Source organism: Marmota marmota, unplaced genomic scaffold (assembly GCF_001458135.2).
Source record: "Marmota marmota marmota unplaced genomic scaffold, marMar, whole genome shotgun sequence".
Classification (NCBI taxonomy): Eukaryota; Metazoa; Chordata; class Mammalia; order Rodentia; family Sciuridae; genus Marmota; species Marmota marmota.
In genome coordinates this window covers 22,412,701-22,440,003 of record NW_026000082.1, presented here as the reverse complement: position 1 = coordinate 22,440,003, position 27,303 = coordinate 22,412,701, and the positions used below count along the sequence as shown (strand labels likewise).

Below are 27,303 nucleotides of genomic sequence, written 5' to 3'. Positions count from 1 at the left end.
CCTGAATAAATGAAGAGATCTACTAAGTTCATGAGTGGGAAAATTCAATATCATAAAAATGTAAATTCTTCTTAAATTTATTCATAAATTCAATATAATTCTAAATAAAATACAAGTGTGACTTTTCATGGAATGAAACAGTCTGATCTTAAAATGCAATTGGAAATAGGAAAGTACAAGACAATTGTGAAGATGTAGAACAAACCAGAAAGACTTTCTTGCCAGTATAAACTTATAGGATTTAAGATGATATTATCTTAGGGGTAGACAAATAGGTGGATGGAACAGAAAAGAGACCCAGAAAGAGGTCTCTGAATGTATACAGAGGTGTCATCGAAAGGTGTCATTAATAGTGTAGTAGAAAAGAACGAACTATTCAATAAATGAGAAAATTTGTTATAATGGATCTCCATGACACATCTGGGCCCACCTGCCCTTGAGGAGCCTCAGTTGCTACAGACATTTCTTTATCTCCTTAAATTCATAGCTGTCTCAGTCTCCCCCTGGAATGAAAACCTGGCTTTGGCATGGTCTCCTTTATTCTCAATATAGCAGGAGGCATAATGGCTCTGGTGTCCAGGGCACACCCTACCAGACTCCTGGAGGATATGGCTGGCTCTTCCCATGACTACCAGGCTCACATAAAGTATCAAGCACCATATAAGAGCACTGGAGACCAATTTGACAACTGGCTATACAGAGAAGTTGTGTAATACAATCCAGAAGTAAATTAGCTCCCTGTGGAGGAAACTTCAACAACAAGCAACAATAAATAGAGCCAGCCAATAAATTTTGTGTCTTTCTTCCTCTCTCTGATGGACTCTTCCAAGGTGTGTTGCTTCCACAAAACCTGTTGGGAGACATCCTGGGTGACCAAGCAACAACAGGTGGATTTCCTTGGGAAGATGTGGCCAGCTTGGTAACACAGTACCCTGTATTTGCTTTCTTCCTTTCCATGCCTCACTTCCCTTTTTCCCTTGATCTTGCTGCCCCGAGATCACATAATACCTTAGCATGTAAGTAGTGCCTCAGGTTCTGTGTTTTTGAGAACCTGGTTAAGATAGTTGTATATACAGAAAAAAGATAGGTAGATCTCTATCCCCCAGCCTACACCAAACTATTTCTACCTGGAATAAAGGCTTAAATATGAAAAATAATGTTTTAATACAGCTTGAAGACATTGTAGAAAAAAATATTCTCTCAAAATTAGGAAGTATTTCTTAAAACACAAAAAGCATAAACTGTAAAAGAAAAGATTGATAAACTGGGGATGGTGGTGTCCACCTGTAATCTCAGCTACTCAGGAGCCTGAGGCAGGAGGATCAGAAGTTTGAGGCCAGCCTGGGCAACCTAGTGAAATCCTGTCTCAAAATATATCAAAAAGATACCTATACTCCCATGTTTATTGCATTTCTATTCACAATAGCTAGGATATGGATCCATCCTAGGTGTCCACCAAAAGGTGGATGGATAAGGAAAATGTAGCATATAGTCACAATGGAATATTATTTGAAAAATAAAATAATAAATTTTTTTGGAAAGATAATGAAATCCTGACATTTGAAGCAAGATGGATGAAACTGGAGGACGTTACATTAAGTGAAACAAACCAGGCACATAAAGATAGATACTATATGTTCTGTCTCATGGGTGGAAGCTAAAAAAGCTGATCTCAAAGTAGAAGAAAATAGAATAGTGATTACTAGAGGCTATAAAGGATAGGAGGGAAGGAAAATAGAGAATAGATACCAAAGTGGGTTAGAAATGGGTAAGGTCTTGTGTTCTGCAGCACAGTAGGATAACTGTAGTTATAATGACCCATTACATGTTTGAGAAGAGCCAGAAGAGAGAAACTCAAAACCTTCAAACATAAAGACATGATAAGAAGATGGAAATGCTAATTACCCTGATTCGATTAGTACACAGTGTCTGTGTATTTAAATATCACATTGAACCTCTCAAGTATGTACAATTATTACATTAATTAAAAAGGAGGAAAATTAAATATAGAAACATTTATTCAACCAAAGATGAAATGAATAAAGATAAATTATAAGCGGCAATCTGAGAGGATATTTGTAATTGTCATTTAATTGACAAGGATAGGAATGCAGAATTCATAATAAAATTCCTACATATTGTGAATATAAGACAAACAACAAATAAATAGTCAAAGGACAGAAATTTTAAAAATTCCTAGAAGAGGCTTTGGGAGAACCAGTAAACAAATAAAAAGAAAATGAACCTCATCATTGATAAGGTAATAAAAGCACCTGGGGTGCTATTCCACACCCATCTAACTAGAAAATAAAGTAAAAGAATGGAAGTACAAGTGTTGAATCTGGAGCAATGAACTCTCATATTCTGCTGGTGAGTGTGTAAATTGTTATATATTAGAAGTTGACAGTATACTTGTAAAGATGAAATGTGCATGCTCTTGACTCAGAAATTCCACTTCTTGCTATATCTTCAGGGCTAGAGAAGCCCTTGCATATAGGCATGTAGAGAGTCATATATATGAATGATTCATCAGGCTGGAGATGTAACTCAAGGGTAGAATGCATGCTTAGCTTGCTTGAAGCCCTGGGTTCAAATTGCAGTATATCACAAAATAAACAAAAAAGAATGGTCACTGAACTATTATTTGTAATTAAAAATGAAGACATCTCAGATGTCCAACCAGAGAAGAAATAACTAAAATATTAACATCATTACAAAATAGAAGACGATACAGTAGTTTAAATGAATTAACTAGTGTCACATATATCAACAAGGATAAATCTCAAACACATAATGGTGAGAGTCAAAAAATATGTTGCATAATAATACATATTGTGATACGACTCAGAGATTACAAATGTGTAGAACAAAGCTATATATTTATTTATGGCACACATATGTACATAAGTATAAAACACACATGGGAAATTTAAACACCAGATTCTAGAGAGTTGTTGTTAGGAATAGAAATGAAATCAACATGGAGTGTGCAGATTTCTTTCTATTTATAATGTTTACTTCTTTTTGAAAAGTCGAAAGCAAAGTATTAGCAATCATGTAGGTGAGTATAGGAACAGATGTCTGTTCTCTTTTTCTCTTTGTATGTTTATAACATTTCCTTATTTTTTTTAACTAAAAGTAATGTTTTGGGAAGGCTCAGTGAAAACTGGATTACTAAAAGAGAGAGAGAGAGAGAGAGAAAGGGAGAGAGATTGATTAAGTGTGAGCAACATAATTGCAAAACATTGAGTAAATAATATAGTGTCCTACACATAGATTTTCCGAGGTGTATTTAAGTTTTTGCTCCCTTTTAGAGAAAGCCAGTTTGGGAACCATAAAAATCTGAGTGTGTTTTGTTCAGGAAAGAAAATTCAGGATTCCGATAGTGGGCTCATTCTCAAAGAGACGACATTGCCTTTCATCAAAAGGTTGGATGGCTGGATTCAGTGGTACTGTAATCCCAGTTACTGAGAAGCCTGAGGCAGGATGATTGCAACTTCAAGACTAGTCTTGGCAATTTAAGGAGACCTTATCTCAAAATAAAAAGGGGGAGGGGCTGGGGATATAGCTCAGTGGTAAAGCATTCCCAGGTTTTATCCCTAGTACTGGGGAGGGGGGAAGATTGGTTGATGAAGTTATAGCAGCATGTTTAAAGTTAAAATGAAATATTTAAAATAACTTTAAATCATATTTTATGGTTTCCTGCTTTAACAAAATTATTCCATTTCTGGTCCCAATTACACTGGATAAGAAGGATTCTTCTGTAGACATTCCAAGATTTCTTAATGCATATTAAAGTCTTCCATGCTATGCACTGAACTAGGTGCAGATGGTTCTCTGAAGGACTGAATGAACCAAAGAGGTGGCAATGCAAGCATCCGGGGCAGAGTGAAAAAATAGCAAATTAGCAAATTCAACAAAACATTGATAGGGAATAGAACACAGATTTCTTCTACTGGAGGGTGTAGGAGGAAGGGAAAGATAAGGTTGGAAGATAGGGTATGCTTAAGATTGAAGAAAGAGGTACCTGAATTTAATCACAATTTTATCATAATACTGGCTCCCTCAGGTTTGGGAGAGAAACCCTCCTGTTGAGTAGGTTCATGTTCTCTGGGATTAGCAAATATTTGAAACTGGCTGTTTCTCACTTGGGGCATGTTTCTGAGTTCTGCGGAAACCCTCACAGGAACAATTCTATTGTCTCTCACATAGTGTAGGTGATACCATTTCCTTTTCATTAGGCGTTTCCAAGTAGCCTCTATTGTTGGATGGTCCAATTTCATTGGATCATTCTGTTTGAAGTCACATGGCTTTTCCAGGAAGTCTCCTTGGGCAAAATTTAAAAGGGTTCAAGGCAGCTCTCTTTCCAAAGAAAGTATCCACCTCTGGTCTTAATGCAGCATAAAGTTACAGAAAAGCATTGTGAACTATTGAACTAGATATGATTTGATATTTCCCATTTCTATTTTTTTCTATTAATATCACTAAGCTTCTGTTTATTTCCTTTGTTGTCACTAGTATGTGCTGACAGACATGTAAAAGGGGATACTAATGTTAAATGCAATTAATGGGAAACACTTTTGAAATTTATAACATTCCATTCACTCATGTAACTTTTTTCCCATTGGGAAAAAGTCCATAATTGTTTAATTTTAAGTCTAATCCATTAGGTGTTCCTTATGGCACACTTAGCTTGAGTATTTCTGACCATCTATTTACTGGGCTAATGAGCTACCAACCAGAAGGTAAAGTCTTAGGACAAAGAACAGGTTTTAAGAGCCAGCATGAACCTATGCCCCTGGAAAAAGTCTCTAACCTTTCAAGTTTAAAGATCATTTGGTTATAGTAGGAAACTAACCACGTGAACTATGTAACCTACATATTCTAAATTGCTACTGGGGAAAATATCACTAGAATAAATTAGGAAAATTGTGGATTCTTTTTTCCCCCAAAACATCCAAAAGCAACATAAGTTTTTTAGAAGGGCTTATTGAATAATGTTGTTATTATTATCTCATCATCATCTGATTTTGGGTAAAGGAGAAATGATGTGTGAGACTGTCAAAAATGTTTAGATTCAGAATGTCCTATGTGGTATAAAGGGAACAGATTAGGACATGATTTATCAGCAGATGACACTTTGCTTTTAGGGTTTGTGTTTTCAGGAAGATAGAATGATGACCCCACCTTCCAAAGAAGATGTCCACATAATAATCCCCAGAATCTATGCATATTTACCTTACTTGCAAAAGGGTCATTGCAGTGTGATTAGATTAAATATTTTTAAATAGGGGTATTATTCTGGCTAATCTGAGTGGGTTTACCATAAAATTAGGCTCCTGGAATGATGGAAGAGGACAGCGGAAGAGAGAAAGGAGCTGTGACTACAAAAGCAGAAGTCAGAAGGATGCATTGCTGGAAGAAGATCCTGATCCAAGGAATGCGACTCAGGGTCTTTAGAAGTTGAAAAAGACAAGGAATGTGATCTCCCCGGATCCCCCCACTCCCATCTTCCAGAAGGAGCGCAGTCCTGCCAGCATTCCACTGTAGCCCTGTAAGACCCATTTCCAAATGACTGACCTCCAGAACTGTAAGATAGATTTGTGTTGTTTCAAGCCGTACAGTGGTAATTTGTTGCAGCAGCAAATGCACTTAGTACATGTTATAGCGACAACAGAAAATAGATATGAGGGGAATATAGCTCAATTGGAAGAGTGCTCGCCTCCCATGCACAAGGCCCTGGGTTAGATCCCCAGCACCACAAAAAAATAAAATAAAATAAAATAAAGAAAAGAAATGGATACAAGTTTTAAAACTTATTTGGTTAATCAGGCAAAACAGTTAAATTAATTAAAACTATCAAGATAACCAAAAACAAGGTAGATTTGTGAGAAGTGTCACACCTGAGAAATCCTACATGGCAAGTATATATGTGGCATCCTGAAAGGATCCTGGAACACACAAAAAATACATTTAATATAAACAAATAAATCTCAATAAAATATGGACTTTAATAATAGCAAAGAACTAATAATAATATTGATTCCTTAATTATAACACTTGATCTTCACTAAAGTAAGGTGTTGACAGGGGGAATTGGATGAGAGGTATACAGGAACCTCTATACTATCATTGCAAAATATAAATTTTTCTGAAATCTAAAACTGTTCTAAAATATGAAGCTGAAACAAAATGAATCCTGATTTCTGATGTAACATGCATCAGGAATTTGACCAATAATAGGCAAGTTCTTAATTTTCTATCAGTTGGCATGTTGAATTCCATAGTCTTTGATGGCATCCTGAGATCTCATTCTACTCTTTGGTTTTTCTTAGGAAAAAAATCCCTAAGAATACAAATATAGCAGCATCCAAATAATTATTCTATCACCACACTCTTGCCAGCCACAGTCATCCCAAAGGAAGAAGTTATCCTGGGTCTCACAGTTGGAAGACTGTGAGACCAAGATGAGCACATTATTTCCCCTTGTCTATTGTATCTCCAATGTACAGTCTTTGCCTAGTTTTAGGGGTGCTTAATTTGTTTCCTTCCAAGGGGTGGGTTAGAAAGGATTGAATGTGCTATTTCACTGGGGAAATTTTAGGTCTTCCCGTGTTCATAGAGAAAAAGGTCTAGGCTATGTTAATAAGGTAGGGTAGCTGCATGAGGCAATGCTTCCTCTCCTGTTCAAATGCTCCTTCCATTGGGAAGAGTCATGTTTTTGCATAATACTGGGAAAATAGAATAACCTTATCTGATTATTGAGTTTGGAGAGAGTTGCAGAGCATAAGAAGAGCAGAACCCCTTCCTAGCTCTTTCCTTGTAGAAGTGGGTCTGCCCAGCACAGTCTCTCTGCTCTGATACCCCATGTTGTGTGCTTTATAAGTATACTTTCTGGATAGAGAAGTTCTACAGAAATTCAGTGTTTTCCTCTGAGCAGGTAATAAGTCCATCCAACTCTGAGGTTCAGCATTAAGACAAAAAAACTGACTTTCACATCTAAGTCACTTTCTGTAATGGAAATAACTATGTTATTTTTGCCTCCCTTTTGACAGCTCTTACTTGGATTATCAAGTGGTTCCTAACTTAGATGGAAAAAAGAAGTTTGTCAATTGTCCTAGAAGGCTTAAGTTTTGGGGTAATTTTCTCTAGGAATGTCAAAGTGATGGTATATTGAGCTCAAACGAAAGCAAAAGATTGCAGCAATATGCTTTGACTCTCAGACTCTTGAATTGAGACATAAGAATATGTAGATAGTGACTCTTGGGAAATGGTAATGTTCAGAAAGATTTCATAAGTTTCTGATGGCTTGTCCACAATCTCTGGTGATATGACTTACACTGAGCATTAAGCCAGGACCCCTACTGTGTTCTTTGTTTTCTTCTCTTTCTCTTTCTCCTTCTCCTTCTCCTTCTTCTTTTTCCATATGAGTTTATGTGTAGGACTGGGGATTGGACCCAGGACCTTACACACACTAGGCAAATGCTCCATGAGTGAACTAAATTACCTTCCTTTTTATTTTATTTTATTATTATTATTATTTAATATTTTTAGTTGTAGATGGACACAATACCTTTATTTTATTTTTCATGTGGTGCTGAGGATTGAACCCAGTGCCTCACACGTGCTAGGCAAGCACTCTATCACTGAGCTACAACCCCAGCCCAGCTACAACCCCAGCTCTTTTTATTTTATTTTGAATTAAGGTCTTGCTAAGTTGCCCAGGCTGGCCTCAAATTTGCAATCCTTCTGCCTCAACCTCCTGAGGCTTCTCCTATCCTTATAGACAACTAAGATGGCATCAGGAATCTAAGCTGTACCATGGACAAAGTATAGATCATATCTTCAGAACATAAACAACACCATAGGTCAAGCAAGACCAGGAGATAGCCAGTAACCTTTGGCTCACGTTTTGATACCATTGCTTAACATGGAAGCAATTTAGAAATGTAGGTTACATAGTTCATGCAGTGGATTTCCTACCATAGTTCAGTAAGACTAAACTAGACTTTAGTCCCTGTGTGTGCCTTCATGAGGAGCCCTAATGATCAAACAGCTTTCGTAACTATTCATACTTACATAACTATATGCACTAGTCCCTGTCAGAGCATCTGAGAAGCTCATAGGCCTTTCTCCAAATAGACAACTGAGAGGAGGTCCAGGAAAGAAAGTTAGCACAAGCAGTAGCCTGAGTTCAGAGTGGTCAATAGTGGTCCAGCTAAATGATATCAGGGTCAGGCGGCCGTCCAAAGGAATCACAAAGCAGGGGTCCACAAAGAGTGCAAGCAACAGTCAATGCAAAACATCAAGAGAAGAACTCTGCAGAAGCATGAGTGAAGACTAGAGTGTTTGGTGGTAATATATGAATTATTTACCCAGGACTCTCAGGCATTAGAAAGGAGAGTATAATGCATATGTCCTGCTTTTGTCTGCCCAGATGCACAGGCTACACATTATACCACCCTCACTTCCCAGTTCCAGATGCCAGCCAATCAAGGTGCTCTTGGCCATAGTGACTGGTCCAGGGGTAGGTATGTGACTTGAGGTGGGCCAATCAAAAAGTCCTTATTGGGGGCTGGAGATATAGCCTAGTGGTGGTGTGCTTATCTAGCATGTATGAGGCCTTTTGATATCCAGCACTGAAAAAAAAATTTTCTTTTTAGAAAAAAAACTTATGAATGGGGCCATCTTTCCTGCCACATGAAGAAAGGTAGCTCTTTTGAGGAAAATGGTATCAATGAAGAACAGGGCAGGGAATTAAAAGAGTAAGAAAGATCAATTTGGAAAATGTCTTTTTGTCCTCATCTACTCATGACTGACAAGTGCCCCCAATCCTTCCAAGAATTGTAAGCCAGTACATTCACTTTTTTGCTTATGTCAATTTAAATTGTATTTCTGTCATATAAATGAATGACTTTTAACCAATATAGATAGGGAAACCTGAAAGAATTCTGGACACTTGAGCTACACAGGTGGGACCTATCAGCAACTGTTATGTAACTTTTTGGAATTGAGAATCTTGCAAACTGCCAGTATATACTCAATTCATCACAACCTCTAAAAGTTACCTGCCTCTTACTTTTTGGGGTATTGCTAAGGTCTTTAAATGATCTGACTAAATTTCAGACTTTTAAAAGTTAAATCTCTTCTTTCTGACCCATAGCTTTGATATACAAAGAGATAGATTATGCAGCTCCCAAATCATCACCTGACTTGGGAATTCAGCCTCCTGAACAATTGCTAAAGTTACAGCAAACAGAGATAGCAATTAGGGTCCCAAGGTGAGACATAACTCCAAGCAGATGGTACCTTATGGCTAACATGCAAAATTTGGTAGAAAGATTGGAGAAAATAGTGGGCCAACTGGAAGCAATATCCCATACTTCTGACATTTACTCAATCATGCTAGATAACTAAGAAATTCTGTATTAGGACAGTCATCTTTAGGATATAGGTATTAGGACAGTCATCTTTCAAAAGGAGCAACTCCTGTGTGGAAGCATTTGACTCTGCATGCTTGTCCTGAGACAGAGTGCTTGAAGATGAGTACCTGGAGATCAGTAAAAAGATCTCTAACACCACAAAACAAAAAGAAGAAAAGGAAAAGGAAAAAAAGCAAGTGAATGGGGTCATTTTCCCTTCCACGTTAAAGAAGGTAGAGATTAGAGAAGACGTGCAAAAACGTGCAGAGATGTCCATATGAGTTTGAAGTTGGACAAAGTTGTTCTCTTGTTACAGCATCAGTGCCAGCAGCCAACAACCAATAAGCTCTCTGATCAGTCAGCAATCATCTCATAGCAGATCCAAGAAGTAGTAACCTTTCAGAGAAGAACTGAGGCAGCAGATTTTTCAATTGCCTGTCAGCAGAAGCATCTAAGGCTTGGTTTTATTAGTTATGGCTTCCAAGCCTAGCTCCTATGTGAAAGAAATGAATGATGGCGCCATGTTCTGTTTAAACCAAGTCCTCAAGAAACTCAAAAACCTGAATAAGAAGTATTTGAACTGGGTCTACGCTTATTTAAGTATATGGACAGCAGGCTTACATCAAGGATTTTCACATCACTGGACAGGCCTGGAGCAAAATGGGGCCTGTGGCAAAAGTGTGGAATGGATTTCCCACTAGACGCTTTTTTGGTTAAGGTCCCTTCCTGCCCTCTCTGCCACCAGGTTTAATTCCCATCAGTTCAAGCTCCAGTGACTCTACTTCTCACTCAGCACTGTTAGTGCAGGTTAATCAAGGGTAGAATATCACATATGCCCTGAAATGTGTATCTGATCATAAAAAGACTCACAAGAACCCTGCCCTGAGGTTCAGAGTGACCCAGTAAGAAGAGGCCCCAAACCATTTTCTGCATCCAATCTTGAAACCAGCTACAAAGAAAAGCCAGCTCCAGTTGAACTGTAGGGTAAAATGGAGAGAGTGCAAAATTAGGAGAATATTTCCAACCTGGTGATTGACAACATAGAACTGAAATAGGTGGCTTATATATACGCATGTCAGCATGACAGTGCAAATTAAGGGCAAAATTTTCTCAATCATGCTAGATAACTAAGAAATTCTGTCTGGTATTAAATCATGTGGTGGACATTTAGAAATGGTAGTAAGGATATCAAAGTTCAAATAATAAAACAGATGACCGCCATGTTTACCTAAACAAGAATTCCTGGATTGTGAGATAATGATAAATCTTCTGAAAGGAATGTACTCATTCCTACACAAGTTGGTGACTTTATGAACTGACAGGTTCCCAGTCCCTGTGCAGTTCAAAACCCTATGGAATGGGCAGAAATTGGTCACCACAGTGACAAATCATTGGATAAATGAAGCGCCAGTGGGTTCTTTGCCCTCTCTCTTTACACCATGGAATAATCTGTTATCAAAATGGTTCTTTTCTACATTTTCTCTACCTTTCTGCTCTTAATTGCTTTTCTACTCTCCAAAGCCCAGCCACCTGCCTTCACTGAAGTATACCTCAAGCTGAGATTTGGGGTGGGATAGTAGGTCAGTTGATCTTCTGCAGGAAGGTTTAGCTTCTCCATATCAGCGCAATCACACTGCCAGTCCATTCTTAAGAAACTTCATACCTGAACTGGTCCATTTTAGCTTTCAGATTTTGGGGGGTTATTCTACCAACACACAGTCCTTTGGGAAGAATTAAAAATTCCCAGGAATTGATAGATCAGACTGTGATCTTTTCCTAACAATGAGCACGAAGGTAGCAGAAGCTGGTGTGATTAACCAAACTAATTTTTCACTGTACACAAGTGAGGCATGGGTTGCATTGTACCAACAGCTGAGGCCTGGCCACCTAGCATTCCAAGCAAAATTTGTTTCCTGTAAGCATTCTTTGATTCTGCATTCCATCCAAATGATTTTCTTTTAATGATGTAACATGAAAGTTACATCAAGGGTCTGCCTCAATCATGAGACATTGGTTCTCCAGTCCCAGCCAAAGCAGCAGTACAATGGGTCTCATACCCTTTCTTTCTCTGGGATCCCTGCCCAGCACCTTCAAAGCCAGGCATGGTGGCATACACCCAAAATTGCAGCAATTCTGGAAGCTGAGACAGGAAGATCAGAAGTTTGAGTTTAGCCTGGGAATCTGAAAGAGACCCTGTCTCAAAATTTTTAAAGGGCTGGGATATAACTCAGTAGTATAATGTTCCTGGGTTCATTCCGCAGCACTGGAGAAAATAAACAAACAAACAAACAAATAAGGAAAGAAAAGGAAAAGCATCATGTCATTCCAAGGAATGGGGCCCTCCTCCTCCTCCCCTGCTAGGTGCCTGTCATCCACCTTGGTTTGCTGCCTCCTTTCGCATGTCATGCTCAACAGTTTAGGGCTCCTGTCCAGATCCCTGAGCAGAGGACTAAAACCTCCAGTGCAGGCTGGTTTTGGGTCTTGATTTATGTAAGAATCTTGCACAGCATTGTTAATGTAAATTTCAGTGTTCCCCTTCTGAGACACACTTACCAAAATATGCAAGTTTTTTTTTTTTTTTTTTTTTTTTTTTTTTGTGGGAGGAGAGATTTTCTCATGACTTCTAACTCGTTTCCTGAGACCTGTGGAAAAAAACCGTTATGTGCTTAAAATTATACAGAAAATAGAATAAATTTAATACCAAAAGATTAAGAAGAAGAAGAGAGAAATTCATTTCTAAGATTTTACTAGTAAAACCTTTTGCAAAATAAAGAATATTTGCAGTATAAATAACTTTCTTAACATACAGATCTGCATACCCGAACATCCATATTTTAAGCACATGTATATGAATAATATTAACTCATATATTCCTATCCATCCAAAGAAATCTATACAAATTGCATTTTGGACCAGTGATACACTACAAAGCTGAGAATCTATTGCCATCATGGACCAGTTACCTTCTAACAGGAAGTACTGACAGTGCTTATCAGTCTTAAAATGGACATATTCATCAGGTCAGGCATGATAGTCTTAGCAATGATGAGTACAAAATGTCCAGAGCCTATTAGGAGCTGATCTGGGAGGAAGCAACCCAGCTAAAGGGTCCTTTGTCAATGTCTAGAAACAAGGTGTAAGCCAGCACTGGTTTGCAGCAAATTTCACTATCAGGGAGATCTGTAGTAGGTGAAGCACAGCAGTAGGAGCTTCTAAGATCAAAGACTGTATTTGGCAGCATGCCGTTGAGTAGTTGACCCCTAGGATGCAACAAAAACAAGGTTTACTCACCTCCGTGGAGCAAATCCATAGGAACTAGCAAGTGGATCAGGATTCGAGACAAGCAATGGTGTTGGGCTAGTACTTCCATCCAAATGTGAAGAAGAAGGCCCAGTAACAGAGCTTGACCATTGCTAAGGAAAACTATAACTCAGCAGGAAAATGCTCAGAAGATAGTGTGACTTATTTCACCCACTGATGGGCACAAGAATTTAGCTCAAATTAGGTACTTAACTGGGAATCTGAAAGAGACCCCCTCTCAAAATTTTTAAAGGGCTGGGGATACAACTCAGTAGTAGAATGCTCCTGGGTTCATTCAAATGTGGATACAATTGTGGATACAAATGAGACTAAGACATTACATAATTGCTTTCAAAGAGATTACAACAGTGATAGAGCAGAGCCATCAAGTGCTATCAAACTTGTACAGGTAGTGGGAGAATTTGATAAAGGCCAAAAGAGAGGAATGGGTAGTGTGATGTAAATACAAAGGTAAACATACTGAGGTTTGGGAAGATTTATTGGGGAAGATATTACTTGAACTGCTCCTAATAGGCAAAGAAAGGTAAGAAAGATTTAGCATGAGTGGTCATGGGGTGAAACACAACAAAGTATGTTTGGGGTATTTCAAGTAATTGGATATTCCTAGAATGAAAACCCAAGTTCCAGTAAGGTCTCTTATCCCATGCTAAGAAGTCCATTCCACTGACCATAGTAGATATTGTGGAAACTACTCATCATCCCATCACCATTTCTTCTCTTCCTTTTTGTAACATAAGCCCTTCTAACCTGCACTATCTTTTAGCTGGACCAGTTACCTTCTAACAGAAAGTTCTGACAGTTATCTTTCCAGTTAAGGAATACATTCTCCAGCCTTCCTTGCAGTAGATGTGACTGTGTGTTGCAAGTTTTGGCCAGTGGAATGTGAATGGAAGTTAGGAATGAAACTTTCATGTTACATCATTAAAAGAAAATCATTTGCTCTCTACTTTTTCTTTCCCTTCTTTCTCTTTCCAGGGATCTGGAACACAGGTGTGACCAAATAAGCCAGTCTTAACCATGCAAACAATAACTGTATCTTGGAGTAGATGGCATATAAGATAAAAAGAACCTGGGTCTCTGGGGTGAACAAATGGAGCAAAGGCACTTGTACACTCCAGGCATGCACCCTACTGGACTATTCGGTGAGCGATAAATAGACTTCTTGTTAAGTCAGTGTCTTTGTCAGGGAGTGAGATTTCTGTAATTTTGTTATCCTGTATCCTAATATGGGTAGGGAGGAAAAGATAGTGTTGTAGCTTCCAATATCATTCCTGACTTGGTCAGATGGAGCTACAGAACTAGGAAAGGCTGGGACAACAGCTGTCTTGTCTTTAATAATTAGAGTTGAGTGAGGCTAATGTTGGCAGATACCAAAATAAGCAATTGTGCAGCCTTGTCTCAAGAGACAAGAGAAGCCCCTTGAAAACTGTAAACTTCGACCTTGTTCTAGGAGACAAGTTCTTCCAGAACAGAATCCCAGCCAGCAACTCCTGAATGTCTTCCTTCCATTCCACCCTGCAAAACTATGTGCATTGCCATCTTCAAAAGCTGATTCCAACAAGCCTTCCTAGGAGGACTTCATTGACTAAGCCCACGTAGTCATTTTGTGTTCACCATGTTTGCAAAAAGGAAAATTCATTTATAATACCCTTTTTGATTCCTGAAAAGGATGGACTTGGAAGACCTATTTTGTTGAATACAGTAATTTGTCTAAGGTGCAATTTTGGAATTAGGAGTCAGGATGAATAATGAGGAATTTCCAGGGGACTCTAGTTTGGGAAGTCAACACAGCAAGACTAGAGACTTGGTGGGGACTAGAGGGGATGGAAGTGAAAAAAGACCTCTAGTAGCAAAATCAGGGAGAGAATACTCTGGAAAAATGTTTATAGGAAGATTTCCATGTGAACTGTTGTTAGATGATATGCATTGTGTCTTCCTTTCGATAAGTTCTGTTTTGTTGACTAAGTCCCTGGTATAAGAGGGAGGTGAGCTTAATAAAAGGATCAGAGAAAAGCTGACATCTGGATTACATATAGCATTTGAAGACAGAAGAAATGACAAAAAGGAAAGCCAAGTCACTGCTAGTGTTAATGACTTCTCTTCTAGCTGGGTGCATTGATACATGCCTGTAATTCCAGCAACTCAGGAGGTTGAGGCAGGAGGATTGCAAGTTTGAGGCCAGCCTGGGCATCTTAGTGAGATCCCATCTCATACTAAAAAGAGCTTGGGATACAGCTTAGTGGTAAAAGCACCACTGCATGTAATCTCCTGTACAGGCAAAATTAAAAAAAAAAAAAAAAAGACTTCTTGCCACAGTCTGGCTGGGCACAATCAGGAGCCACTTGTCAAAAGAAACTAACTTTATTTTTAGAACCACACACGCCAAACAAAACAGCCTCTCAGGAAAAACCCTCAGAGCCTCAACTGCCACCACCGGCTTTCCACAAGCCTCTCTCTCCCACACAAGCTTCTCCCCACCTCCCACAATCCTCCTGCTCTTGAGGCCGATTGGCTGGGTCACGTGGGCGGAGCCAAAAAAGTCCCCCAATGAGCAGCTCCGTTGTCTGAAAGGGCAGGGAAACAGCCCAATGAGCATCACCGCAGAGGAGCCAATCAGCTAGATGTTGCTGGGGCCGCTGTGAGCCAATCATCAGCCGGCAGCTGGAAGTTTGCTGGCAGCTGGAAGTTTGCTGGGGCCCCTTCAGCTGTGGCTCTCAACAACTTCTTTCTACAATTTTATAAACTTTCCTTTTTAAAAATTGTATTATGCTTTCCATGTATTCTAGTATATTTGAACCTACTATTGATAACCATTTCTCTAATTTACTGAGGTCAATTGAACTTTGATCTTCTATGTATATGGCAAATCCACCTGCTTGGGGTCATTTGTAATATTTATGAAGACTCAATTTTGTTCTACTCTAGACCCAAATCTAACTACCCTTTAGTGCCAATATATAGTCAGAAGTGAGAGGGGAAAAAAACAGCCCTATAATCTCCAGTTACAAAAACCTAATATAGTCAGCTGTCCATATTGTGGCTCTGGATCCATGGCAACCAACTATGAATTTAAAATATTTGGGAAACTTTTTGTCTTGATTGAACATCTTATAGACTTTTTCCTGTAATTATTCCCTAAACAATATAGAATAACAACTATTCAGTTAGCATTTTTATTGTATTAGGTATTATAAGTAATCTAGAAATTATTTAAAGTATACAGGAAAATGTTCATAGGTTATATGTACTAGCCCATTGTATATGAGGGACTTTAGCATCTGTGGCTTTTTGGGGGTTGTGAACCAATTCCTCATGGATACCAAGGGATCTATGAAATCACAGTGACATCTCTTAAATGATAATCAGAATTGTTAACAACAGGTACCTGAGTACATACCACATGTAGAAACAGTATGCATGAAGGATTGGCCCCCGTCCCTGAGCATTAGTGTTGATGCAGAGGCACATAGACAATGAGTACATATTTGTTTGGCAGGGACTTTTCCACTCATTTTTCCAAATAATTAAGAAAGAACAAAAGTGAGAATGTGGCAACATAACAAGGGCTCACTGCCCAACACTCTTAAAAACCAATAAATACAATGGTGCAGTTTATTAAGTAGTCAACTGTTGAGAGCCACAGCCGAAGGGGCCCCAGCAAACTTTCAGACTGCCAGCTGATGATTGGCTCGCAGCGGCCCCAGCAACTTCTAGCTGATTGGCTCCTCTGCAGTGATGCTCATTGGGCTGTTTCCCTGCCCTTTCAGACCATGGAGCTGCTCATTGGGGGACTTTTTTGGCTCCGCCCATGCAACCCAGCCAATCAGCCTCAAGAGCAGGAGGAGTGGGGGAGGTTGAGAGGCTTGTGGGAAGCTGGTGGTGGCAGTTGGGCTCTGAAGGTTTTTCCTGGGGAGCTGTTTGTTTGGCGTGTGTGGTTCTAAAAATAAAGTTCGTTTCTTTTGACAAGTGGCTCCTGAATTGTGCCCAGCCAGACTGCGGCATTTGGTGGCCCATACGGGGAACAAACCCGTGACCTTGGCGTTATCAGCACCAAGCTCTGATGAATCCAAATTTTAAAAGTTTAGAGTAAAAAGGGTTATTTTAAGTTTATCTTTGGGGAATATATACTCCTTCCCAATTCCTTCTTTTTGCTTTAATAAGTACATTTTAATAGTTTGATGAGCTCTTTCAACTATGCCTTGTCCCTGTGGATTGTATGGGATTCCTGTTATATGAGTAATGCCAAATGATGAGCAAAATTGTTTAAAAGAGGTAGAAGTATAACCAGGGGCATTATCTGTTTTTAACTGTTTTGGAACGCCCACAGTGGCAAAATTTTGTAAGCAATGAGCTATAATATCTTTAGTTTTTTCTCCGGCATGAAGGGAGCCCATCAAAAATCCAGAAGAAGTATCAACTGTAACATGCAAATATTTTAATTTTCCAAATTCTGGCAAGTGTGTGACGTCCATCTGCCAAATATGGTTAGGTATCAATCCTCTAGGATTGACTCCAAGATTAACTTGTGGTAAAAAGGTCACACAATTTTGACATTGTTTTATTATTTGTCTAGCTTGTTCCTTAGTTATTTTAAAACGCTTTTGTAAAGTATTAGCATTGACATGGAACTTTTTATGAAAATTTATAGCTTCTTCTAGTGTAGAGAAAATATGTATGTCATGTGTAGTTTTATCTGCTAAATCATTGCCCAAACTAAGGGCTCCAGGCAATCCTGTATGTGCCCTGATATGTCCTATAAAGAATGGATCTTTTCTGTCCCAGATTAGACTTTGTATAGTGGAAAGCAAAGAGAAAACAGTAGAAGAAGGGGAAATCCTACCAGCATCTTCAAGAGATACTATAGCATTAACTACATACTGACTATCAGAAAATAAATTAAATACAGAATCTTTAAACATCACAAAAGCTTGTAAAACTGCATTAAGCTCTACCTTTTGAGCTGATTGTTTGGGTACTAAAAATGTAAAAGTTTGATCAGGGGTAACTACTGCTGCTGTACCATTATTTGACCCATCAGTGAATATATTTGGAGCATTCATGATAGGTGTTTTTCTTGTCATTTTTGGAAAAATTACAGGATGCAATGACCAAAAAGACAATAAAGGATTAGATGGTAAGTGGTTATCAAATGAAACATTAGATTTGCACATGATTATTGCCCAAGTATTTAACTCATTAGCTAACTCATCAATTTGATTCATAGTATATGGAGTAATAATTTTATTGGGAGAAATTCCAAACACTCCCTTTGCTGCTTTTATTCCTTTGAGTATTAATTGTCCTACAGCCTCAGGATACCTAGTAAGAATAGTGTTAGGAGAATAAGATAAATGTATCCATAATAATGGACCTTCTTGCCAAAATACTCCTGTAGGAATATTTTTTGTTGGTAGTACAATAAATAATAAAGGCAAACTTATATCAATTCTATCCAAATGCATATTTTCCATATATGTTTCAATGATTTTTAATGCCTTTCTTGCTTCAGGCGTTAACATTCGGGGTGAATTTGGATCTGATGGACCTTTTAGGATATCAAATAAAGGTCCCAACTCTCCTGTTGGTATACCTAAATAAGGCCTTATCCAATTTATGTCTCCTAATAACTTTTGAAAGTCATTAAGTGATTTGAGTTGATCTACTCGTATTTGAATTTTTGGTGGACGGACCATGGTTGAGGATAATAGAACTCCTAAATAATTAATTGGAAAATTTAATTGTACTTTATCTATTGCTATCTCTAGATTATAATTTTTTAATAAGTTTGTAAGTGTGGCATAACATTCTAGCAATGTGTTTTTATCTTTGTGTGCTAATAATACATCATCCATATAGTGAAATATTTGTAGTTCAGGATTTTGATTTCTAAGTGGCTGGATTACTTTGTTAACATAAATTTGACACATAGTTGGGCTGTTAGCCATCCCTTGAGGGAGTACTTTCCATTCATATCTCTGATCAGGACCTTCATGATTCAGTGCAGGGATAGTAAATGCAAAACGTGGACTATCCTCAGGATGAATTGGAATTGAAAAAAAACAATCTTTAATATCTATAACTAAAACATACCAGGTTTTTGGCAAAGCAGACAATTGAGGAATCCCTGATTGAGCAGGTCCCATAATAACCATCTCATTATTAATGGCTCTTAAATCTTGCAATAATCTCCATTTACCAGATTTCTTTTTGATGACAAAAATGGGAGTATTATGGGGAGATACAGAAGGTTGTATATGTCCTTCTGCTAATTGTTGTTTGACCAGGTCATGGGCTGCTTGTATCTTTTCTTTAGTCAGGGGCCACTGAGGAACCCATACTGGTCTTTCTGATTTCCAAGTAATTTTTATTGTCTCAGTGGCCCTTTCTGAAAATCCAACCCATGTCTGTCTGTTCCTTGATCTATTTGTATTGGTGCTGCTATACCTTGTTCTTGTTTTTCTAATCTTTTTCCTTTCCTAAAACCTTGTCTAGTCATAATAGTGGGTGCATTTTGGTTGATGTTATTTGTTAATGTCAAACCTAATTGATCTAGGACATCTCGTCCCCATAAATTTACGGGAAGATGATCCAATACATATGGCTGTATAGTTCCTTCACATCCTTCAGGATCCTTCCAATCTAATACCATTGCACTTCTATGGGGATTAGTCGCCACTCCTAGGCCTCGAAGCGTTTGAGTGGCTTGTTGTAATGGCCAATGTTTTGGCCATTCTTGACGAGAGATGATGCTAAGGTCTGCACCTGTATCCAGTAGCCCATTAAATTCATGTCCTTGAATATTTAGTTTTAGCATGGGGCGAGAATCTAAATTTAAAGAAAGCATAGCCCAATCTACACCTGTGGAGCCTAATCCCTTGGAACCTCTTTCTACAGTACGACTGGAAAATTTATCATGTAGGCTGGGTATTATTAGTAACTGTGCTATTCTATCTCCTGGTGAAATTACTGATATACCCTTTGGAGAACTGGCTATAATTTTTATTTCACCTTCATAATCGGGATCAATTACCCCAGGACTTATCATAAGTCCTTTTAGAGTAGAAGAGCTGCGTCCCAATAATAAGCCTACTGTTCCTTTGGGAAGAGGTCCTTTCACCCCTGTGGGAATGATTTGAACTCCCATCTCTGGAGTTAGTACTGCTCTGGCGGAGGCGCAGATGTCCAACCCTGCGCTCCCTCTGGTTTGTCTGATGAGGGATCTGATGGACAATGTGTCCTGGGCACTACCCTGATGGGGTTGCTGGGTTCCTCCAGTGCTCCGTATATTTGTGGTTTTGGGCCCCGGAGCCTTGGGCCCCCCTGTCCAATTTTTTTTTGGGGGGGGTAATTCATAGGAAGGGAGAGAGGGAAGAAATTGCATGTTGATTGAATGATAATGGGGAACACTTGGGGTCCTTTTGTTCAGGCATAGATGGTCATCACGCCTTTTCATAGGCCACGTGTTTCTTTTCATGAGGAATTATCATGTTATGCATGGTAGATTTTGAGTCCACACCATCAAAGCTGGACGGGTTCCCTTCTTCTGCCCATATCCATTGTTGAAAAGCTACCTTCAAACCACCCTTGAGTAGATTCTGGAGGCTCTTCCTATGTCCAGGTGTGTCCAGACCTTAGCCAATTTCAATGAGAAGGAATTCTCATCTCTGCCATGTCCTCTTATTGGCTACCTTCAGTAGGGAGAAGGAGGGAGTGACTCTGTGTGTGTGTGTGTGTGTGTCTGTGTGCATGCATGTGCACACACACAGTGCTATAGATTTAACTGTGGGCCTCACACATGGTAGGTAAGTCTTCTATCACTGAGCTATAACCTGAGCCCAGAGTTATTAACCTGATTGGTCAGAGACCAGGTAAAAAGGGAGGAAATCTCTTTTTCTATACTCACACAATACTTCTAATACCAAATGTGTGGATCTCTTCGTCACCAAGAGGAGGGTCATGAAAGGAAGGTGGACCCCAACTCAGACCATGAGGGTCCTTGATGTTGTTGTATGAAGGAATTTAAGGACAGGTCAAAGAGAGACACAGATTGAATGTATTGAGAGAAAGAAAGAAATACACACTCTGAGTGATGGCGCGGGGTGAGGCTGCTGGAGAGGAATGTGCTAGCTGTATCGTAGCTAGGCATACTTATACAAGTCAGATCAGTCGTACAGGGACATGATCTAAGTGAGTATTTGTTATTCTCCTTTGTGTTGGTAACCGGGCATGTTGACTATTACCGTGATTGCGAGATGTGGGTCATTTACTGACATGTTGACCATTATCAGGGATTTTTTGTGGTGGGGTTCATGTCTTTTCTTCCTTGTTTTCGATGCATTATGCTTTGTGAATTTAAACAGTACCACATTGGTGTACCTGTGGATAAGGTCTAATAATTAATTTAATAGTATTGTTTGTGATCAAGATCACAAGCTTTTCACTGGCCTTTTAATCCATATGAAAGTGGACTTTAAATCATGGCTACTCTCATGATGTCTCTCACATCTCCTTTCTACCTATTCCTATGTATTCTATCTTACCTCACTTCTACAACATGCAATTATCCCTTTGTATGTATGTTTGTGTGTGTGTGTGTGTGTGTGTGTGTGTGTGTCGGTGGGGGGGACATCATCAGGGTATCCTACAGTGAAATCCAATCCTGAAACTATTTTTACTTGGAGTTAGAATCAAATCCCACAAGTTAAGGGCTCAGTCCAAATAGAGATTGTCTCTATTTCAGGTGCCAATCACAAATGTGCTCCTCCTATACTTTCTATTCCCTGGCTATAAATTGGATATTCCCATGACATCCTCTAGAGGTTCAATAATTTGCAAGAATAGATCACAAAACTCAGGGAAATAGCCAGGCACAGTGGCACATGCCTGTATTCCAAGCAACTCAGGAGGCTGAGGCAGGAGAATAACAAGTTCAAGGTCAGCCTGGGCATCTTACTGAGACCCTATCTAAAAATAAAATAAAAAATAAACCAGAGAAATACTTGACTTACATTTTCTAATTTTAATAAGGGATCAAATTCAGAAACAAGCAAATGGTAAGAAATACACAGGGCAAGGTATGGGGTGAAGGGACATAAAACATCTATGCCCTCTCCAGGAGCACCACCCTCCCAGTACCTTGTATTCAGCCAGAAGCTCTCTGAATGCTGCCCACTAGAATTTTTATGAAGGCTTCATTCAATATACATGATTGATTGTATCATTGGCCATTGGTAATCAACTCAACTTTCAGCCCTCTCCCTTCTCCAGAGGTGATGGTGAGGCTGAAAGTTCTGACTCTGTAATCACATGGTTTGTACCTCTTATAATCAGCCCCCTATGGGGGCTTTCCAAAAGTCATCTCATTAACATAAACACAGGTGTGATTGAAAGAAGCTTATAATAAATAACAAAATATGTTCCCTTCAGCTGTTCAGGAGTGGAGACAAAGCCAAATATAACCAAAGATGCTTCTATCACTTAGGAAATTACAAGTTTTTGGAGATATAGCTAAGAGCTGTGAACAAAGACTAAAATATATATATCTTTTTATATCACAATATTGTACCAGGACATGAACTAGCCCACATTTTATTAGTGGTTGTGGTTGATTTGTATTAAAAGGTCATTTCCCATATCCTGCTGTGTAGATCCAGCCCAGTCTCCATTTGACAGACACTTAGATGAGCAAAGCAGGTATCTGAGGTGGAAGGATCACTTTGAACCCAGGAGCTTGAGGCCAGCCTGGGCAAAATAGTGAGGCCCCTATCTCCAAAACAAATCAAAACGTGGTCTGCTTTGTACATCTAGTCATCTTCTTCTCACTGCAGGCATGCCTAAGTGTATAGGCCCCAAAATTTGCTGGGGAGAAGGGGAGCAGGGAATTAGTTTTGGCAGGAGTCTGCTTTAGAGTTTACTGGGTGCTAACTGAGCTTGAATAAAATGATTTTTTTGGTTCCCATTCCGATTTCTTTTTTGTGCATAGTTCCCTTGGGAATCCTAAGGAAAGGAAAGATGATTAGAAGAACAGGATTTGGCTTTTTCTGGTCTTTGATTGCAGCTAATTCTATTGTTGGTTGCAATTTCTTGCAAATTTTTGCTGCCCTTTTCAGGGAAAGATAATATTTCCTTACCCCATGGGTATCAGGTTTGTCCAGGTATACCTATTATGGTGAAGAAAATGTAAGCATATTTAACATGTATAAGTTCCAGGTCAAATTATTAAGAGTCAGTATGTAGTTCACCATGATTTGTTTTCCTTCTTCCATGAGATACTAACATTGTTACTGTTATAGATTGCTCTATCAGCCTGGGTCCCAGCATGAAGACAACCAGAGGATAGTTAATCTGTCTTGCAGTGGACATATATGATATTTTGAGAAATAAACTTTTGTTATTATAAGCCACTGTGGGATCACTTGTTACCATAGCTAAACCTAGCTTATCCTGATACACTTACCATATTGCCATCTGCATCAAACACCATTGTTTGTCTTCCCAACAATGTCTGTTCTCCCAAGATAACTCCAGTTTTGCCCAGGTATCATCCGCCTCTTCATGGCCATGTGCTTGGGGAGGGAAATATAATTCCTAGCCACAGGGGGCCAATCCTAATTAACTTAATTCATTTATGATAGTTTTTTACTCTTAGCTAGTGTGAAGCTGAAGTTCTTTAAAGAAGCCATGTCGATTAGACCCTTTGACCTAGTAGAGCAGAACATTGTGACTGCAAAGAAATGGAATGATGTAGGGTAAGAGCCAATGTGCTATCTTTGGCCCTTTAGAAAAATAGTCATTTGCTGTTTTTTTTAAATATTTTTTAATTGTTGATAGAAATTTATTTATTTATTTATATGTGGTGCTGAGAATTGAACCCAGTGTCTTACACATGCTAGGCAAGTGCTCTCCACTGAGCTACAACTCCAGCCCACCATTTGCTTTTAACCTTTGTGTCTGACCTAAAATCCCATGACTATTAGGTAAACCTGTAGGAATGTATTGTTAAGATTAGCAAGCCTCTAACCTCCATCAATCTTAAAGCTAAGAATTCTATAACAGCTGAAACCTATACAAAAAGATTTCCCTACTTTTCTGTAGTCCACCTACCTAATACCTCCACCAATGTATTTATTAAATGTATTGTTTTATTACCTTCTTTGTTCTGTAACTATAAAAATTCATGTAACCTATGACAGAACACATTATTCAGGGCACCTTTAAAAATATGGGTCTTCAATAATACTATTGAACTGTTAAATGAACTAACCTTAGAACTGACCTATCCCAAGTTTTCTTCTACTTGAGAGAATATATTTTCCTTATTGCTTAAGACAGTTTAATCTGGAATAAAGGGGAAAATAACAAATTTAACTTTACGGACATTGAGGTGAGACAGAATGCTATTGGTATCCTTTTATTTTGCTGAAGCTCAGCAAAATAAATTTAAATTTGAATTTGAAAGTAATCAATGGAGCAATATTACATAAAATAACATGTGTTGGTCTGTTTTGCATTATCATAGCAAAATACTGGAGGCAATCAACTTATAAGGAGAAAAGGTTTGTTTGGGCTCATGATTTTAGAGGTTTCAGTCCCTGGTTGGTAAGTTCATGTTTGGGGGCCTATGGTGATATAGTACATCAGTGTGGAAGCATGAGGCAGAGGAAGCTGCTCAACTCATAGCAACCAGGAAGCAAAGAAAAAGAGGAAATGGCTGGAGTCTCAATAACCCACCTAACTTCCTTCCACGAGGTCTCACCTATTAGAGGTTCCACCATCTCCTGATAGTATGACTGGCCATGACCAAGCCCTTAACACATGGGCTTTTGGGGGACACTTATCCAAACCATAGCATGATCTATCTTAAAAAATAATCCTATGCCTGGAGAAGCTACCTCTGTGCTTGAGGAATTTTGGTGATATAACAAAACATGACACCCATACAAAAATAGTCATTTCCTCACTGGGTATGCTACCAGTTTACATCCTTACATATGACCAGTCCTAGAAAGGGGAATCACAGAGGTGGTAGCAACTGCCTGATGAGGAACAAAGGTAAGTGAGGTAGTGTTTGCAATACCTTAGATACTGCTCTCCTCTAGCCTGGTTTTTGTGGACCTTGGTAGCTATTGCACATGACTTAAACATTCTTCTCTAGTGTAAATAGATTTGAAAATAGGTAATAAGCAACCCTCCAATTTACTGACTCTTATACATCTTTTAGTAGTAAACTATTGTTCCAGCAAACTATGGTTTTGATCATCAAATAGTCATCACTGTATAAAAGGCGTGTAGGAACTCTGAAGAAGACACATCTACAAACTCACTTCAAACACTGTTGTTTGCAGGCAGGAATTGCAACTAGTTAGGACCAGGGTGATGTTTAAAGATGACTCAGTTGAATTGTCTAGAAAAGAGACAGGGAATGAGAGAAGGAATAGAGACAATAGAGATAGAATGTTGAAGGTGAAGAGCCAAAATTATCTTGGGCTATCTTCATCTCTTTTATAGCCATTTTCTTTCAACCTCTATATCTGACCTAACATCCTTGTGATTATTAGGATATTCTTGGAATGAATGTATCACTAAGCTTAGCAGACCTCTAGCCTCTAGGAAAGCTATAAGAGAGCATCTGAAACCTATAGAAAAGATTCCCATACTGATGTAAATCACCTACCTAGTGCTCCCACCAATGTATATATTCAAAGTATTATGACTTTCTTTGTTCTGTGACTATGAAAGTTCATTCAACACATCCTCAGTGGAATAGGCCATTCAGGAACTTGAAACCATGTTCTGGGCCATAGCCATTCATATTTAGCTCAAAACAAATAATTATTTCCTTTAGAGCAAAACTGTCATTTTACATCAACAGGTATGATCTAATGCTAGTAGACTGAGTTGGGGAAACTCGGCAAGACCTAGCCATATTCTTCTTGATCCTCTGTGTAGCCTTCCTTCCTTCTGGGTATGTGGTAGGATCCTTTCTGGAATGAGGCTCATATGACCTACTATTAGACAAGGTAGATCAGAAAATTTCTTTATGGCCCTTTCCTCCATGGAGGAAGAAGATCAGAATAATATTTCTAGGTTTTATAGCTGGCTTTGGGGAAGGAGAGTTCTAGTTTCTGTGACCCAACTTTGAATTCTGGTTTCTATGGCCTGACTAGGGGGAGAAAGAACAGGAGAAAGGAAGGAAACAGTCTGAAAAAGACTTGCTTCTGAGGGCTGCTTTCCTTCAGTTCAGTACTTAAATGACAAAGCACAATACTTTGGGGTATTATTTTCTGAGGCCCAACAAAATCCTGTGGGTGATCTGTAGAAGTCCTGCAGGAAGCGCACCCGCCCCACCAGGGAATAGGAAATATACACTATGGAACATCAAGCAAGTGGCCAATGCAGACGATAGAGCCACTAGTGTCCAAGTGGATCTGTGATTGGAAGGCAGTTTTGAAAGTTATTAATCCATATTGGCATTCCATTACTGTTACTCACTTTCAGAAAATATATTCAGGGACTGGAGTGGAGGTGGTGTATTTGGCAACACAAAAGGATTTACTTCTTAGTTTGGTTAAAAAGGAATTAATTTTTAAAACTCCATCATACCGAACTTTTGCAAAGGCACATTTTCATGGGCAAATGCATAAACCTACATAACATTTACAGTGAAGCCTATGCCTTCCCTGAGACATCCCATTTCTAGTTGTCCTTGTCACTGCTAGTCCTACCTTGAAACTATGAAACTATAATTGTACTCTTACTTCTCTAAGCTCCCCACCCCCCCCCAAAAAAAAACAAAGAAAAAAGAAAAGACATTTTAATGAGCTGAAGAGAAAATGAAAATTTCAAAGATGGCTAACTTCAGTCCTACAGTTATTTAGAAAGGAAAAGCTCACTTCAAACACTGTTGTTTGCAGGCAGGATTTGCAACTGGCTAGGGCCAGGGCGATGTTTAAAGATGACTCAGTTGAATTGTCTAGAAAAGAGACAGGGAATGAGAGAGGGAATATAGACAAGCAAGTTGTCCTTCTAAATAAAAGGTGTCTTAGATCTATTTTTCTGACATTGAGGTTGTGAAGGCCCAGAGCTGGTGCAAACTAGAAGGGAGTGTTCTGTGTAGGAAATCTGAGATCCTGACAAATGCACCTCAAATTATCTGAACCGGAGGTTGCTAAAACTCAACTCCCACCCACACCCACCACTGGCTTCCAAAGGCCAGAATTTGGAAAGAGAAATCTCTCTTCTAAGGGTAGGGTCCAACTGGGGGGCCTATCTGTGTGACCTTCGCCAGGCCCCGGAATCGCCTTTGGGAAATCCCCGAGGCCCTGCCCGGGGCTCTGCAGACAGTCGTCGGTATCCCGGCCCAAGCGCTCAGGATCGCCTTTGGGGAGGATCTGCTACCCACTGCGCACCGCAAGCTCATCCTCTCAGACATCCTCTTCGCTTCATTGGGCCGCCGCCCGGGCCCCTCCCGCTCTGTCCGCCCAACCCGTGCCAGTAGCGCCACGCCCACCGGGGGGGGTCCCCGCACCGGTCAGGGATGCCCTCCTTTCACCTGGCCGTC

General features: G+C 39.2%; 1 pseudogene; it reads left to right on the top strand.

Annotated features, from left to right (window-relative positions):
- The first annotated feature begins 563 nt into the window (after positions 1-563).
- Positions 564-27,240, top strand: LOC107141480 (annotated as a pseudogene).
- Positions 27,241-27,303: the final 63 nt, after the last annotated feature.